The sequence below is a fragment of the Crinia signifera genome, chromosome 1, assembly GCF_055691185.1.
Source record: "Crinia signifera chromosome 1, ASM5569118v1, whole genome shotgun sequence".
Classification (NCBI taxonomy): domain Eukaryota; kingdom Metazoa; phylum Chordata; class Amphibia; order Anura; family Myobatrachidae; genus Crinia; species Crinia signifera.
In genome coordinates, this window is record NC_139217.1 from 327,168,425 (window position 1) to 327,184,813 (window position 16,389).

Here is a 16,389-nt window from a genome sequence, read left to right on the forward strand (position 1 = left end):
TGTTACTTCAGTGTTGATTGGTTGCCATGGGCCACTTCTCTCGCTCACTTCTCCTCCCTTATCACTGCTTCGTACATCTACTACACTGTTAGTGTTGGTTGAGTTTAACACTTTTCTGAGCTTATTAATGAGCACAAAATACTACATGATTTTAAAATATTTTATTTTAAAATATTTTTACACTGCGCAACAACAGTTAAAACAGCAAAATATAGAAAGTGATCCAAATACCTAAATGACTGAAATAAAACACAAGAAAAAATGGTGATCACATGAAAAAAAAAAAAAGAGCAATGGAATGTAAAATGCAAATTGTTGTTGGATTTTACATTTATAAAAGTGAACAGCAATGAAGGTTTACTTTTGTACACTTTTGTACATTTGTACTGTTGCAAGGATGGCTATAATGTAACAAATAGACATTTTCAACTTTTGTAGTGTCACCTGTAACTCTATATCACATGTACATGGTGACATTACTATTATGGTCATGGGAGACTTGTGATGAGAATATAACCAACATTAATTTAAAACTGGTATTTTATTATATGTTACAATGGGGCAGATGAACTGGAGAAGAGTTAAGGCCCCCCATACACTACGCGATTTTGGGATGATTTCATCCGATTTTGGCAGTTTGGGCCGATAACCGGGTGAAATTGGCCCAAAATCGCAGGTGTGTGACATCTGATCCGATGTGCGGTCTCGTGCGCATCAGACCGGATCAGGGAAGTCAGACGGTCAGCACATAAGATCACGTCCGACCTCCCTGTATGCATATACCTGCCCGCCTGACCGGGGAAGCATTTTGGTGGGCAGCGGGTCCTGAGCACTTTCACTAGCACTGACCTGGCCGGGCGGTGTGATCACAGATATCAGCAGCGGGACGGGCAGTGCAATGGCGGGTATTCGATTTTGAAAATACCTGTCAAAATACCTATCAAATGACTGTCCGTTCTCTGATTGGCTGTCTCAGCCAATTAGAGAACGGCCAGTCATTTGACAAGTATTTTAAAAATCTAATAACCGCCACTGCACTGCCCGTCCCTGGCTCCCCGCTGCTGATATCTGTGATCACACCGCCCGGCCAGGTCAGCACTAGCCGCCAGCTAGTTAAAGCGCTCAGGACCAGCTGCCCGCTCCGGCATCCCCCTGATGAGGATCACCGCCCACCCCCTGCTACTCACCGCCCGCTGCAGCTCTCTGTTACATGTGATAAATCACAAGCGATTTATCACATGTAAAAATTGGCTCATCAAGTGCCAAATTGTATGTGAGCATCCCGGGGAGCTGCCGGGCGGCTCACAGGAGAATTGGGTCCGACTTGTCCTAAGGACAATGCGGCCTAATATATGGGGGCCAAGTGGAGATAAAGTGGAAGGAGATAAGGCACCAGCCAATCAACTCCCAACTGTCATTTTTCAAACACAGTTGATTGGCTGGTGAATTATCTCCCTTTACTTTATCTCCAGTTTATCTCTTCTCCAGGCTTAATACATCTGCACCAATGTCTATGCAGGAGCAAATCCACTTAATCAGTAAAATCACTATAGATAAAGAAGATCTCCGTTTACAGTGTACTACAGCGATACAAGGGTTGCCTGGGTACTACTGGCTGTATTAGTAAAAATACCTTTATTTGTATAAAATATGAATTAATTAGAAGAAATACAATTACTTTTAATTGGGAAATGATCAATGGGTCACAAAACTGATTCATAGTTGTTATTTGTGTCACATGTAACAATATGGGGGAAATTTACTAAGATGTGAATTCTACTTCACATGTGATGTTGCTATGGCCAACCAATCAAATCCTGTCTACTATCTTCTAGAGGGTGTGAAATAAATAAGAAGTAGAGAGCAACATCACATGTGAAGTAGAATGCACATCTTAGCAAATTTCATCCTGTTGCCCTTATTCAGATCTGATCGCAGTACAAACTTGGGCAAAAACGTGCACTGCTGGTGGGGCAGATGTAACATGTGCAGAGAGAGTTAAATTTGGGTGTGGTGTGTTGTACCTGAAATCTAAATTGCAGTGTAAAAATAATGCAGCCAGTATTTACCCTGCACAGAAACAAAATAACTCACTCAAATCTTACTCTCTCTGCACATGTTACATCTGCCCCACCTGCAGTGCATATGGTTTTGCCCATTTTGAGAACATATTTGTACTGCAATTAGATCTGAATAAGGGCATTTCTCTCACTCCAAGACTTAGTAAATAGATCCCCAAATACCAACTAATCAGTTTCTAATTGTAATTTTTGTAGCAACATATCACTGTAAAGTAACAATTGGTACTTTATGTCCTCCCAATAGTGAGTAATCCATTTATGATTATATTTCCAATCTGGCTGGTTGCAATGAAAATCTGGAACTTTTTGGGAGCAAATGACAATTGACCATTTGCTCTTAAACATTGATTGGTTAAATCAATTTATGCATTTGACTGTTTTTTCCATTTTCCACTATTTGGGAGCAAACGGTTGATTGTAATTTGTTCCTAGAAATTTCCAGATTTTCATTCCAACCCGCCAGATTGGAAAAATAATCTTCTAGTGTGTATGGGCCTTTACTTACAAACATGAATCAATCCTAATTTTATTTAACCATTTACACTGCCTTGGATGGTCTACTTTATGTTATTTTATGTAGCTTTTTTAGCATGTCATCCCAACTAGCTTCACTACCTATACAGGCCTTTTGCTGACAGTGTTCCAAAATAAAATAGAGTAACATATCACCTATTAGTTCATTACCAAAAGAGCCTTAACCCTTTGTGTGCCAGGGGAATTTGTTAAAAGAGGAGTGAAAATTGCCCAGCAAACCGTTTTATTAACCCTCCGAGTGCCAAAATATACATTAAAAATGCCAGCACCGCTCACAGCATCTGTTCTTTTTGGGTGCAATATTTAACTTAACTGCAGTTTATTGACTAGGCGGTATTTGTATTTATTCATACTAAAAGAACAGTCGCTGGGAGCAATGCTGGCATTTGTTGCGGATATTTTGAGGATCGCTCACAGCAACGTTGACACTGAAAGGGTTACCTGTTCCAGAAGTGATCTATATCATCAATTAGATCTTTCCTACTAATTGCACTTTACAGTATATTGACCCAGAAAGGTGACTGAAATTTGATGACTTTACCTATAAGTACTGTACCTGCTGTATATTGTCTATTAGAACCATCCAATACTTTGAGCAGCCCATGTTAACTCAGCTCTGTCCAGAGTATAATAAATCATCAGATCTTTACACATTACTGGAGCCATATTACTCTAATTCAACAACAGCATAGTTCTAATAGTTAAATAAGTTTACTAAATCTCCTCAATACCATGCGATACTGGCACAATTTAAATATTACCAATTTTGCCTTGAATGAAGGTGCCATTTGAAGCAAAGACAAATTATTTACCATTAATGAAGTTTCATTGTCCAATAGTCAGTAATAGTGATTATTTATTATGTTAGTAATATAGATAAGCTATAAATCACTAAACCTAAAGCTTAGATCCAGGGGCAGATAGAAAGAGGAGGGGGCTGGATGGAAGCGGTTGCTGGTTGGCCTCCTGACAGTCAGGATTCTGGCGATCTGTACACAATGTTGGAATCCTGACTGTGAAAAGTCTGACAGTCTGGATCCCGACTTACAGGGGATGTTCTCCGCGAGTACAGCGAGCCTGCGAGGGGCTTCATAGCGCCTGCACCCTGTCAGAGTCCCGGCAGTCAGGATTCTGAGGCCTTTGGAATCCCGCCTGTCGGCAGCTAATACCGCACATGGAAACTCAGTGGATGTCAGCTGCCCGCCCACTTCCCGCACAGGGTGTTCGGAGATGTGAGACACCACAGAGGTGTCTCACATCTGCGAATGCTACAGAAATCATTCAATGGACAGCAACCATCCAATGATTTTCTCCTTGCTGGGAATGGATGTTTATGCAAAACATCCATTCTCATGTGTGCGGGGGTAACTCGACACGTGAGGGGAGGGCGGGCGGCCGTGCGGGCAGAGGGCAGTGTTTGGTGGACTTGCAAAGCTGTAATAGGGAAAAAAGTGCAATAGGGAAAAAAAGATGGTACCCAAAACTGTACAGATTTATTGAACTTTGCATCTACATAGTTATTAAAATAGATTAGTAGATCAGTATACCTGTATACAGCTTAGTAACTATGTATATATTAGAGTTCTTTTGATACATATCCCTCACTACCTAAAGTATAGTTACCGTTCCCTTATGGAGATTCCTTCTATTGGGATGCCAGCACCGGTGTTCTGGTCGCTGGCATCCTGTTTACCAGTCATCCGTATATATCCTGAATATTACCACAGACATGTAGATGAGTATCTCTGGTATTTCCTCATCTTTGCGGCCGCAGCTTATCCCAGTTACATTAGCCGCTTTCTGTATAGCACCATTGTCCCCTTACACACCTCACTATAGTATTCAGCTAATCAATTATTAGTACAGCTCTCTGTGTCCACATCCTAGACAAGTGCTCACATGCTACATCATTATTTTCCCTGATCTCTGGCTCTATATGTATACATAGAGCTTGTCAGCTACTGTACATAATTCTTACCTACAGCTGTCCGAATTCCTATCCTTTAATGTTTAATTCTGCTAATCATTAATCACGCTGTTCAGATCCATGCTCTGAAGTTCATATCAATCGATAGGAATCACTAACCTCATTACTACAGCTACCTAGGACCATGCTAGAGAACAACAGCATGTTACAGCTCTTTATGGGCCAGATGTATCAAGTTTCAATAAGTGATAAAGCAGGGAGAGAAACAGCCAGCCAATCAGCTCCTATCTGTCATTTTTCAAACCCAGCCTGTAACATAGAAGTAGCTAATTGGCTGGCTGTTTATCACTCTCCACTTTATCACTTTTTGAAGCTTGATACATCTAGCCCTATTGTATAATTATTATTACAGTTCTACTGAGCCATAGTCTTCCCTCCACTTCCCTGTCTACATGATTATGGTTAGTGCTACAACTCCCCACAACATGCATCTAATTCATCAGCTACTGTACAACTGGTGGCTAAGGGCCATATTTATCAAAATCCGCATAACAATGTGGATGTTACAAAATAACATTGCCTAAAGTCGCAACATGCAAGTTACTATTTTCATGTAAATGTAACACTATGCTCTTGTCAAGAAACAGACAGCAATAAGAACCCGATTCAGCACAGAGCTGGAAGCAGAGTGATAGCTAAAGGGGCATACACATGGGGCGATTATGTATAATGTTGTGCACACAGACCCTAACACCATACACCCTGCACCCATTTATTGAATATTTAATATGCCACCCTTCTAAAGCCCTGCTGCACAAATTACCATGAGAATCATGCAGTGGCCATTTCCCCAGAGTTTCATGCATGTGCATTATGCACCCCTGCACTATGGGTACACCCGGGGTAATGTTACCTCATGGAGAACAGATGGATCCCTCTCTAGTAAAATCTGTGTTGCAGTAGCCCATTGGCTCCAGCCTTGGCCGATGTGGAGACAAATGCTACAGTAGGTTGGATTAGGTGCTGGGGCCAAGCTTAGTAAATCCGACAGCATTTCAGCCTCCATAGAATCCCATGTAGGTTGCATTGGGGTTGCAAATGAAAGGACAGTGCAAATTTATGATATATCTGCTGATGTCCCTCCATCTTAAATCCTAGGGATACCTCGATTTTGCTGGGATTCACCAAAAATTACTATTTAATTAGGGGGATTTCCTGCATTTTAAGGCCCTGGAGCTTTTCAGAGAAATATCCATTGCTAGCAATAGGCATCTGCATACCTTTACTGCAGCCTGCCAATATACATATACCTGTATCTACACTGCAAGAAATAGCCAAATCATTAATGCAGCTAGTGGCTACATAATCTGTATGTCAGCTCTGCATATCCTTCACCAGATATTGCACAGCTTGTTATGACTGTACAGTAGCTCTGAAGATGAATTACACCCCTTTTACACCTCCAAGCTGGGATGAGAGCTTCTCCCAGCACCTGCTTTTCCATTGCAGTGAACCGATCCCTGGTTGCATCGACCTGGCTTATCCGTTTACTCTGAACAGCGAGCCGGATTGAACCAGTGTTTAACCCTGCTCGCTACCAGGGTTGGACCTGGAACATTTCAAATGGGAGCATTTACACTGCCTGCAAACCCGGGTTTTTGTGTGCTCCCAGGGGGAAAAAAAAACAGGTTATTTAGGTTGCTGTAAAAGGGTATTAACCCCTTGAGTGGTGGGTTTTGCTGGGGCAGGACAAACCTACCAGTGCAGGTTTGTCCTGCCATAGCAAAACCCACCACAGATCACAGGACCCCCCCCTCACCTCTGCTCCGGTGTTAGTACACCGGAGCTTCCCTGCCACCTGTCAGTCATCACTGACCACACAGGCGGCAGGCTCGGGGATGTTTTGCGATGGCTCTGGAGGACTCGGGTGCCTGAAATCTCCCGAGTGCCCCTGAGCTGTCCTGAACATCCCCGAGTCTGCCGCCTACGTCACTGCAGGAAACTGCATGGCGGCTGGGGAAGAGGGGGTTAGGGGAGCTCCGGCAAGCTCCGGCGTACGATCGCCGGAGCAAAGGTTATGGGGTGGGGGGTCGGGGGGAGTGACGGTGGGGAGGCTCTAGAGATGGTGCGCCAGTGGTGTGCATCTACTACACATTAGTGGTATGCCCGGAAACTCGGGCATACCACCCAAGGGGTTAACAGCACGTTCCCCAGCTCCCCAGACCCATAACATTTACTACTATTAGTAGTATTACAGATTCATATCATTTCTACCCCTTTTACACAGATAATCCATGTAGCACCCAGTATTTTGTGACACAGCTTGTGACCCCTTTTACACTGGCAACGCTACCCAGCATATTGCCAGCTTGGGGACACACTGGTGGTGGCTCCATAGCAGACACTTTTTAGATGAGAACATCTCCAAATGCTGGCTATTCTATTGCTGTGAAGGGGTCCCAGGTCAGAATGAACCTGTATAAACTGCCAGGTTGAATCCGTGTTAAACCCTGCTTGCTACCCGGGTTTAAATGCCAGTTGCTCTATGCTGGGTAATTTCAACTGGTTGTGTTTCCACTTCACATTATCCCTGGGTGCTGCGCGCTCATGTGCTATAACCCCGGATATTTAGGGCAGTATAAAATGGGTATCAGTAGAGCTTACCAGGTGCATGATCATTACTACTGCTCTCCAGATTCATATGTGCTGCCAGACATCACTAGCTATGTAATCTGGGCTGAGACTAGGATTTTCATCACCCTGGGCAAGGGAATAATTTAGTTCCACTCCGTCCCCCCTCCACCCTGTATGCACATATGGGTATCACATCCAGCAGCCGGGACATACGCCCCGATAGTCCCCCCCTAGTTTTTGCCCTGTAATTACTGTCACAGTTATCTTCATATGTATCCCCCACAAGCTACATAATCATCGACACAGCTCTGACCCCATCCATCTCAAACGAGCTCACCAGTTACAATTAATAACTGAAGTCCTTGAAAGTAGTACCACTCACTAGTGCTAACCAACTCCACCAACGTTGCTCCAGTGCATCACTTATGAGGTCTTGATAGAAACAGATGTTATGGTGCCCATGCACTTAAGTCACATTGCATCTGATCGCATCTTGTGGTGCCCAGTGCGTTTTTCCAGCACCCAATTTCACATGCCATCTGCAATGCTATATCGGGTGCTGGAAGAGGGGTGGCAGTGGAACAGGCAATAGAGCACTGGTGGCAGTGGAGCGGGGACTGGAGCAGTGGAGCAGCAGTGCTTTGAAGGAGTGCTGGCGCTGATGGGGCTCAGCAGAGGCAGCAACAGAATTTGTAAAAACATTTTCAAACTGGACGGTCGTCCGATATTTCAAACTCTGGTGCTGCTACAGAGCCCCGCTGCCAGCGCTTCTTCACGGCACTGCTGCTCCACTGCTCCGGACCCTGCTCCACTGCCACTCACCTCCAGTGCTCAGGTCCTCGCTCCACCACCACACACGCTGTGACCCCCACTCCCCGAACCCGCCGCTGATTGCATACGAGCGATCGCATGTGGTCAAAAACCACATGCGATTGCTCATTCAATTCGATAAATATTATCTGCTGGCTTGCCGGCGCATCGCATCCGGGGACCCATTATTCATGCATACAATCCTTCGATTTATCGCACAGATGCGGTCAAATTCAAAGGATTGAATGCAATATCACCCTAGTGTATGGGCTTCATTACTGTATCTCACCCTGACATTAGGCTCACAAGCTACACAATCTGTATCACAGCTTCCCAGGCCCATTTCTTTTACCAAATACCTTATCCCGCTGCTAGCTACAAAACAATTACTAGCAAAACAATAATGAATAGAATCATTACATGCATACTGTAATCTTCATAATGCTAGCAATCTACAATGATTACTACAGCTCCATAAATATGTATCCTATACTAGTACTTAGGAACTAATAGTGATGAGTAGTTCTTCAGATTGCTATCCCTCACTGTTAGTAAGTTACATATTAGTTTGTACAGCTTCCCATATTTATTCCTGCTATTGGCAATCACCTACATTCCCTAATGATAGAACTCACCTCCAATGAAACATCTATACCTCTGCTAAATGCCTGCTAGCTACATATACAATCATTACTACAAGCCTCCAGACACACTGATGCAGTTCCCCAGCTACTACATGATTAGTACCATATCTTACCCAATCAATGTGTTTAAAAAAGGTCAAAGCTAAAAAACACCCCATTACTAATGATAGCAAGATCCATATCTATCCCCTTTATAGACTACTGCCAGAGTAGATCCATATCCCAGCTTCATAGATGATTTCATTAGTACCTCAGTCAGTATGCTTATACCTGTGCACAAGCATGGATATTTTTAAAGACTGGATTGTAAAGACATCTTGGGGACTGTTCTAGAGTTTACTCGGTACATAATCCTTGCTACTGCTTCCCAAATCCATATTCCCCATTAAAACTCAATAATTAAATAATCCCTAAGACAGTTACTATATTACTCGACCACTGTAATGTACTATACCATACTGGCAGATATCAGCTATATAATGATAACTCCATATTATTCTAGATTCATTTCCCCTTACCAGTTCCAGATAATGAAAAAGGTCTTCAGATCCTTACGCCTAACCATATCCATCACTGTAGTTCAATGGCAAATAAATCAGCTTGTCAGCTCCCTCTTAGGATTAGAAAACATCTTCTCCATTATTTCTGTAGCTTTCTAGAACCTTACCACATGCTCAGGCCCATTCACTACACATGTAAGAGAGCTACAGTACAACCTTGATTACATATTTGCTGCACAATAACTATGAAACCTTTTTAGATACTGTACATATCCGCAGGTATAGCTCACGTAGTGCCCAGTGAGTAACACAGCTTCCTAGTATGTATGTATGCATGCATGTATGTATGTACTGTATGTATGCATGCCAATGCTGACCTGACCAGAAACATGCATACAACTCTTCAGTCCCACATAATTTGCTAGTTGTCACCAGCTAAATGCTTATCACTCATTTCAGCTCACAAGCAATATCATTATTACTACAGCTAATCCTAACTGGAATTCACCCTGTACATGATATTCCCTAAAGCTTTCAAAATCCATATTGTTCAGTAGAGTTCATAGAGAACTATCCTGAGTGCAGCTGGTCCAGTTCATTAGCCTCTCGCTATTATTAAGCATCCAGAAAAATCATTTCTAGATCTTGGAAGAGCATATCTCTCGCTAGACCTCATCAGCTACATAACTAATACTAGAATTCTCCAAACCAACTCTCATTCTACGCATGTTCTAGGAAATTACATCTTTACAGAACCAATGTATACTATCGTATATACTCTGTACTAAAGTGATATAAATATTGTAGTTTATGAAACATATAAAATAGTAGTAACAGACAGATGTAGGAGAATACTATATTGAGAGATAAACACAAACAGCATACTAATATATGTCAAGGTCCTTAATATACTGTACATACCTGTATATACTTACCTGATAACAATTCTCTTTAATTCTTTAAGATACGCATCGAGTCCATAGCCCACTATCTTGAGTTTACACTTCAGAACAAATGATGGAAATCTGCTCAAGAAACAAGTTTTGTATTAAACTCAGGGAACCAAATATTTAAGAAGGTAAACACTATTCTTACCTGGTGTGCAAAATCTCTATGGGTTCCAAACCTCTATTCTTACATATCACAATTTATGTTTAATATATATATATATATATATATATATATATATATATATATATATATATATATATATATATATATATATATATATATATATATATATATATATATATATATATATATATATATAGCCATCTGATAAGGTAATGTTGTCATCGGTAAGACAGCGCATTGCTTCTTCTTCTGCAAGGTCCAGTGCTGTGATTTGCTGCAAAATGCCTCACACAGACAATTATGAGTCTGAACTCCAGTCTGGCAAGCAGTCTATTTTTGGGGATACAGGTGGGAGGAGAGGAGACAGGTGGGAGGAGAGGCAATGTTATTCAGCACTTGCAAGCTGCTATGCAAGTTATCATTTTGCTAGGCCTGTGGTTTATGTGGTACCCCACATGTCTAATCTGGATGTCTGCAATATTTGAGGTGTAACAGCTTTAAACATGTGGTCCCCACCAGAATACCACATAAAACTTCCCTATTTCTGTCTCATACCTGTATATTCTACTGGTTTAATTAAGTAATATTTACTGGTATTATGTGCTGGGCCTGCTAATTACCACAAATATGTTTAATGTCATGTATAGTGGGTTCACTTGAATATAATTTATTGCCAGTGCATTATATAGTATTATAACAACTTGGAATCAATAAGAAAATAATACCATCAATATAACTGTATTTTAGCCTTAACCTTTGGTTAGAATTCTAGCCTTCACATTACCCCAAGCCAATAACAGATTATATCGACAGCTTCAATCAGGGCCGGGTTAATCCTTTGTGGGGCCCGGGGTCACTTTAGACAGGGGGGCCCCCTCCCACTTGTCATTGCTGGTATCAAACTGCATGGGAGAATATTACATTGTCAAATGGGTCAATGGGTAACTGCAGGGAGGGGGGATTAATATAAAAATAATATACAGTATATATAAAATACTACATGAAAAGCCTGTGTTTGTCCCTCTGTACCTTACTCTGTAGGAGCCCTGACAGGCTCAGCGCTGCCTCTAATTAAAATCCCTCCCATGACAAGGCCGCTGCTGCTGTCCTCCATGGGCCTGAAAAGCATATGATGAGCTCCACCAAGCAGAACTCAGCACAAGCCTCTCAGCCTCTGACCTCTTGTGCAAAGTCTCACGGGACTTAGTCAACTCCCAGTAATGCACTGTACACTTGTGCAGTCAATGTGCCTTGGCTCCCAATGCTTAGCACCATTAATCATTGTCACATTGGCAGATAGGCGAAGCTGCAGCACTACCCCACTGCCATGCACAAAACCTTTAGCTAAAAAGTTCATGCCAACCACAGGGGGCACCTAGATAGAGGGGGGCCCAGGGGTACTGACCCCCTGTGCCGCCCCCCCCCCTTATTATGGGTCTGGCTTCAACGGTAAAGTTAACATTATTTGAAACATCTCATACCCTACTCCATGTCCAAACTGTAAACCTAGCCAAAACCCTACTCCTACCCATTGCTCAGGTACTCTGATCTCACTGAACACATTCCTATAATAGCATAATACAGTAGGTAATATTGATAGTATCCAAAATGACACAGTTATATAAGGCTGCAAAACACCCATTTTGTGCTTCAAAGCAATCAGCGACAATACACTATGTATTTGTTTCCGCCAGGACTGACTAGGTAGAGGAAAACATGACCATGAAGTACTTACTGTATAGGCAACTAGAGAGAGGTATAGTCAGTCGCACAGAAATAATAGGGTTTAAATGCACAGGTGGACCCTCATTGTGTGTTATCAACGATAAATTTTTAATAGATACGAGGGTGTGCTACCATAGACACGAAAAGGACAGATTTATTTGGAAAGGAAAGAGTGTCTTTTTATGGTGCACCTAGAGACAAAAAGTTCATAAAACGTCACTTTTATTAAGTTCATTTAAAATAGTTGCGAATATAAAAGAAAATTAAGACAAGACATGAGACAACATATAGTGATATAAAAAAGGATAAGAATCCTTCACCTAGTGGAAACCCCACTGCCTATTCTCCCAATTGCCTTAAATAATCTGGCTGTTAAGCTTGTGTTGGTAACAATAATATTAGCAGCGTGGATCAGGGTATTTATTTGTAAGATACAGTATTTTTAATGTTTTTAATGACCCTGGGCTCTCTCAGGTCCTGAGGAAGCTTTTGCGAAAGCGTACGCTTGACTAAACTACACACCTAGTGTGTCTAATACCCCACTCTCCCCTCCCCACTTATTAACTGTATTTTTTGAACTGTTAGGCTGTGTTTTGGGGTTACCGTCGGACACGGTCCCCTACCTTAGACACTGTCACGGTATCTGGCGCCAGAACCGGCAGTGTACCTGATTGTTCTAACCCACCTGAGCGAGGAAGCGCACGCAGGCACCTCTCAGACTCAGTACTGTGGGAGAACACAGGACGTGGTACCACTGGCTCCAGCAAGCCAGCAGCAGCGCTGAGACGGAACTGTTTCCGTGCTCAGGTTCCTGCAAACGGCTGCTAGAGAGAGCCCAGGGTCATTAAAAACATTAAAAATACTGTATCTTACAAATAAATACCCTGATCCACGCTGCTAATATTATTGTTACCAACACAAGCTTAACAGTCAGATTATTTAAGGCAATTGGGAGAATAGGCAGTGGGGTTTCCACTAGGTGAAGGATTCTTATCCTTTTTTATTTCACTATATGTTGTCTCATGTCTTGTCTTAATTTTCTTTTATATTCGCAACTATTTTAAATTAACTTAATAAAAGTGACGTTTTATGAACTTTTTGTCTCTAGGTGCACCATAAAAAGACACTCTTTCCTTTACAAATAAATCTATACTTACTGTATAGTGCTCATTGGGGGTATTCAATATGGGATTCCGACAGTTGGAACATCAAAACAGTCAGAATCCCAGGCTATTTTTGTTTCATCTGCAGGTAGTAACGTGACAGTCGGAATTCAATGTTCCAGCTGTCGAGTGTCGGAAAGTCCACAGATCAGTGAAATGGCTGTGGATTGTTGAAAAACATCCATGAATTTAACAATCTGTGGCTGTTTCTGACAAAACAGATCTGACGTGGATCTAACACCCTTCAATGCTGTCGTTAATGGCAGCATTGAATAGGTGAGTGCCAATGTTTCCCCTGTCCCAAAATATCAGCACACATTTAATACCCCCCATTATCTTTTCCTGAATTGCTCCAATTTTGCTAAAATCATTTGTGAGTGACTCAGAAAAGGCAATCAGAATTTATGTTGGCAGTCCTTTTAATATCATTACCACTATGAAAACCCCAAATAAATTCCATTTTAAATGACATATAATTGTGTTATGGTGCAGCTGGTTTCCATGTATGACTAGGTCTAAATGTGCGTTTGATCTGTAATTAAGTAGTGGGTATAAATATTGGCCTCATGGTTGTGGTGTTTATAGTGCTTCTGAAGAAGCTGGGGGGAGATTGCCAAATAGATTAAGTAGCCACCCATCCACCATTTGGCATCCATCTTGTTCTATACACGCGTGTCCCAGTCGGATGGAGTCCTTCTCAGCCTGCTCTCGCCAGGGGGGACGTTCTGGCGAGAGCTGAGAAACAATGAGAGGGGCTCCATCTGTATGGAAAAAAATGGCATGGGGTCCACTCCCCACGGCTATAACTATCCCCTGGCTCAAAGAGCTGGTCCTGGTTTTAGAAATTCAGGGGCCAAAGAAGTTAGGGGTTCCTATTATTTCTAAAACAAGTACCAGGCACAAGGGCTGATCCTGATTCCTAAAATATGGGGGACAAAATAAATAGGGGTCCCCTGTATTTTGGTAACCAGCACTAGGCCCAAACAGCCAGCAGGGTAATGTCACAGCAGGGGAAAACTTTTTATACAAGTTCCCCCGGCAAAGAATTATACCCCTGATATAGCCCGGTCTGGAACCCTGAGGAAGTGGGGACTGCCCAATAAAGGGGTCCTCCCCTTCAGAATAACCCCTGCCCAGGCTGAAGCCTGGGTCTGCCCCCGGTGCCCCTAGGAGGTGGCCTACGTTGGCTGATGTTTTGTGTAAAAATAGAATAAACTGTTGTGTTTTGTTGTCCCAGCAAGCCTGCCCTGCATGCAGGGTCTTGGAGAACCACAAGACTCAGCATTAAAGGGCCTGCTGGTACTTGTAGTTCTACAGCAAACAAATAGTAAAATAAAACTGAATAACACATACTGTACTACAATCATTCATACAATACTCATCCATGGATTCCAATGTTGGCCCATCCTCTTGTCCAGTAGATATCCAAGTGGGTAACTGTGGAAGGAAATTATACTTACCAAGGCCTCCAGAGGAGATGGTGTCCTCTTCAATCCATAGTAGGCATCCATGGGGTTTAAAAAATAAACACACACCTGCAACACAAACTGGATATCCCGCAAGTGTTTACATGTGTGGCTCCTCCCCTGAACTGGGGGGGTTAGCCCTCCCCCAGCCAATCAGCAGCAGCCTCCAGGGGAGCTCCATTGCTTATTGGCTGGGGTAGGGCCAATCCCCCAGTTCGGGAGCGAAGTCGTAAGTGTCAACAAACATGGTGGTTTCCGTATGATGGTCCAGGTGTGCTCTTTGTTGTTTTAACTTCCTGGATGCTACTACAGATCTAAGAGGATGCGATCTCTGCTAGAGGCCTTGGTAAGTATCATTTCCTTCCACAGGTACCCATTTGGAATTCTACTGGAGAAGAGGACTTGCCAACTTTGGAATTCATAGGTGAGTATGTTTTGTTGTAGAGCTACAAGTACCAGCAAGCCCTTTAATAACCTGCATGCTGGAACTTGTGGTTTTCCAAGTCCCTGCATGCGGTGCACGCTTGCTGGGTTGTATTTCACAATAAAACACAATAGGCTTCAGCCCAGACAGGAGTTACTCTGGGGGGGGGGGGGGGGTCCCCCCACTCCCCCAGTGTGCCAGACCGGGCTGATAAGTCAGGGGGTATAATACTTTGGCCATGGGAACGTGTATAAAACTTTTCCTCAAGCTATGACATTACCCTGCTGGCTGTTTGGGCCCAGTGCTGGTTGTTAAAATACGGCGGGCCCTTCAGAATGTAAGTTCTAATGAGCAGGGCCCTCTCTCCTCACGTGCTTTTCTATGTATATATATCTCTGCCACTGTTATTATTGCGTCAGTGTCCGCTGGAGCAAATGTCTTTTATTTACCATGTACTTGTCCTAATTTGTATTTGTACTGTAAATCACTTCAGGGGTTTCTGAATAGGTATATATATACTCATACACTATATCCATTTGGGCAGTAATTATATATATATATATATTATATTAGGATTTAGGGTGCGAATAACACCATTGGTCACCACAACAAGGAATTTATACGCAGATGGATTGCAATCCTAAATAAATGTTCCATCAATTTAATGACCCTAGTGGTGGAGGACTCAGCAAAGGAATTAAGAAATATTCAGGAGAAAATATCCAACTTTGAAATAGAACACAACAACTTCCTTTCGCAAGAAATGCCTACTAAATGACTGAAGAAATTGAATACTCAAGTACAAAGCTAAAAAAAGGAGCTCATTGCCTTTAAAAAACAGAAATTTGAAACCGTTAACCATGATTATGAAGAACTCAATGTTTACAGATGGTTATCCGGCAATAGAGAAAAATCGGCCTGGAATGGAGGCAAATTCAAACGTTATCAGCAGAGACAAAACTCCAGCAATTTTCAAACGTCATCAGGGGAAGACACAAGCGATCCACGTGAAGGCTCATCTAATAGCAATAAACCCCCTTTAGCAAAAAATTGACCGACAAGAAGGGGTGGCAAAAACCGGTAAAAAAACAACCGGACGGGGTCGCAAGACAACAAAGTAGTTTACAATTTATCACAAAGAGTTCTTATGGGCCCAATACACAGGGCCACATTCAGGCATTTTCTGAGTGATTTTAATAAATCACTCAGAAAATGCATGAATATGCATGTAAATCGCAGTGAGTTAAATGCGCGGCCCCACCGTTCTGAATCTGCCCAAGATTCAGAATGGACGGGTCAGATAATTTCATTGCAGTCGCTCAGAAGCTCCTGCACATCTCCCGCATGTGTGGCGCGGGTAGATGAGCAGGGCCTCTGAGCAGGCGATGCCTCCCCCCCCTCCCCCAC

General features: G+C 42.6%; 1 gene segment (V, D, J or C); it reads right to left on the bottom strand.

Moving 5' to 3' along the window:
• Window positions 1-16,389, bottom strand: part of LOC146081239 (Ig heavy chain C region, secreted form-like) — a 198,084-nt gene that overhangs the window by 5,873 nt on the left and 175,822 nt on the right.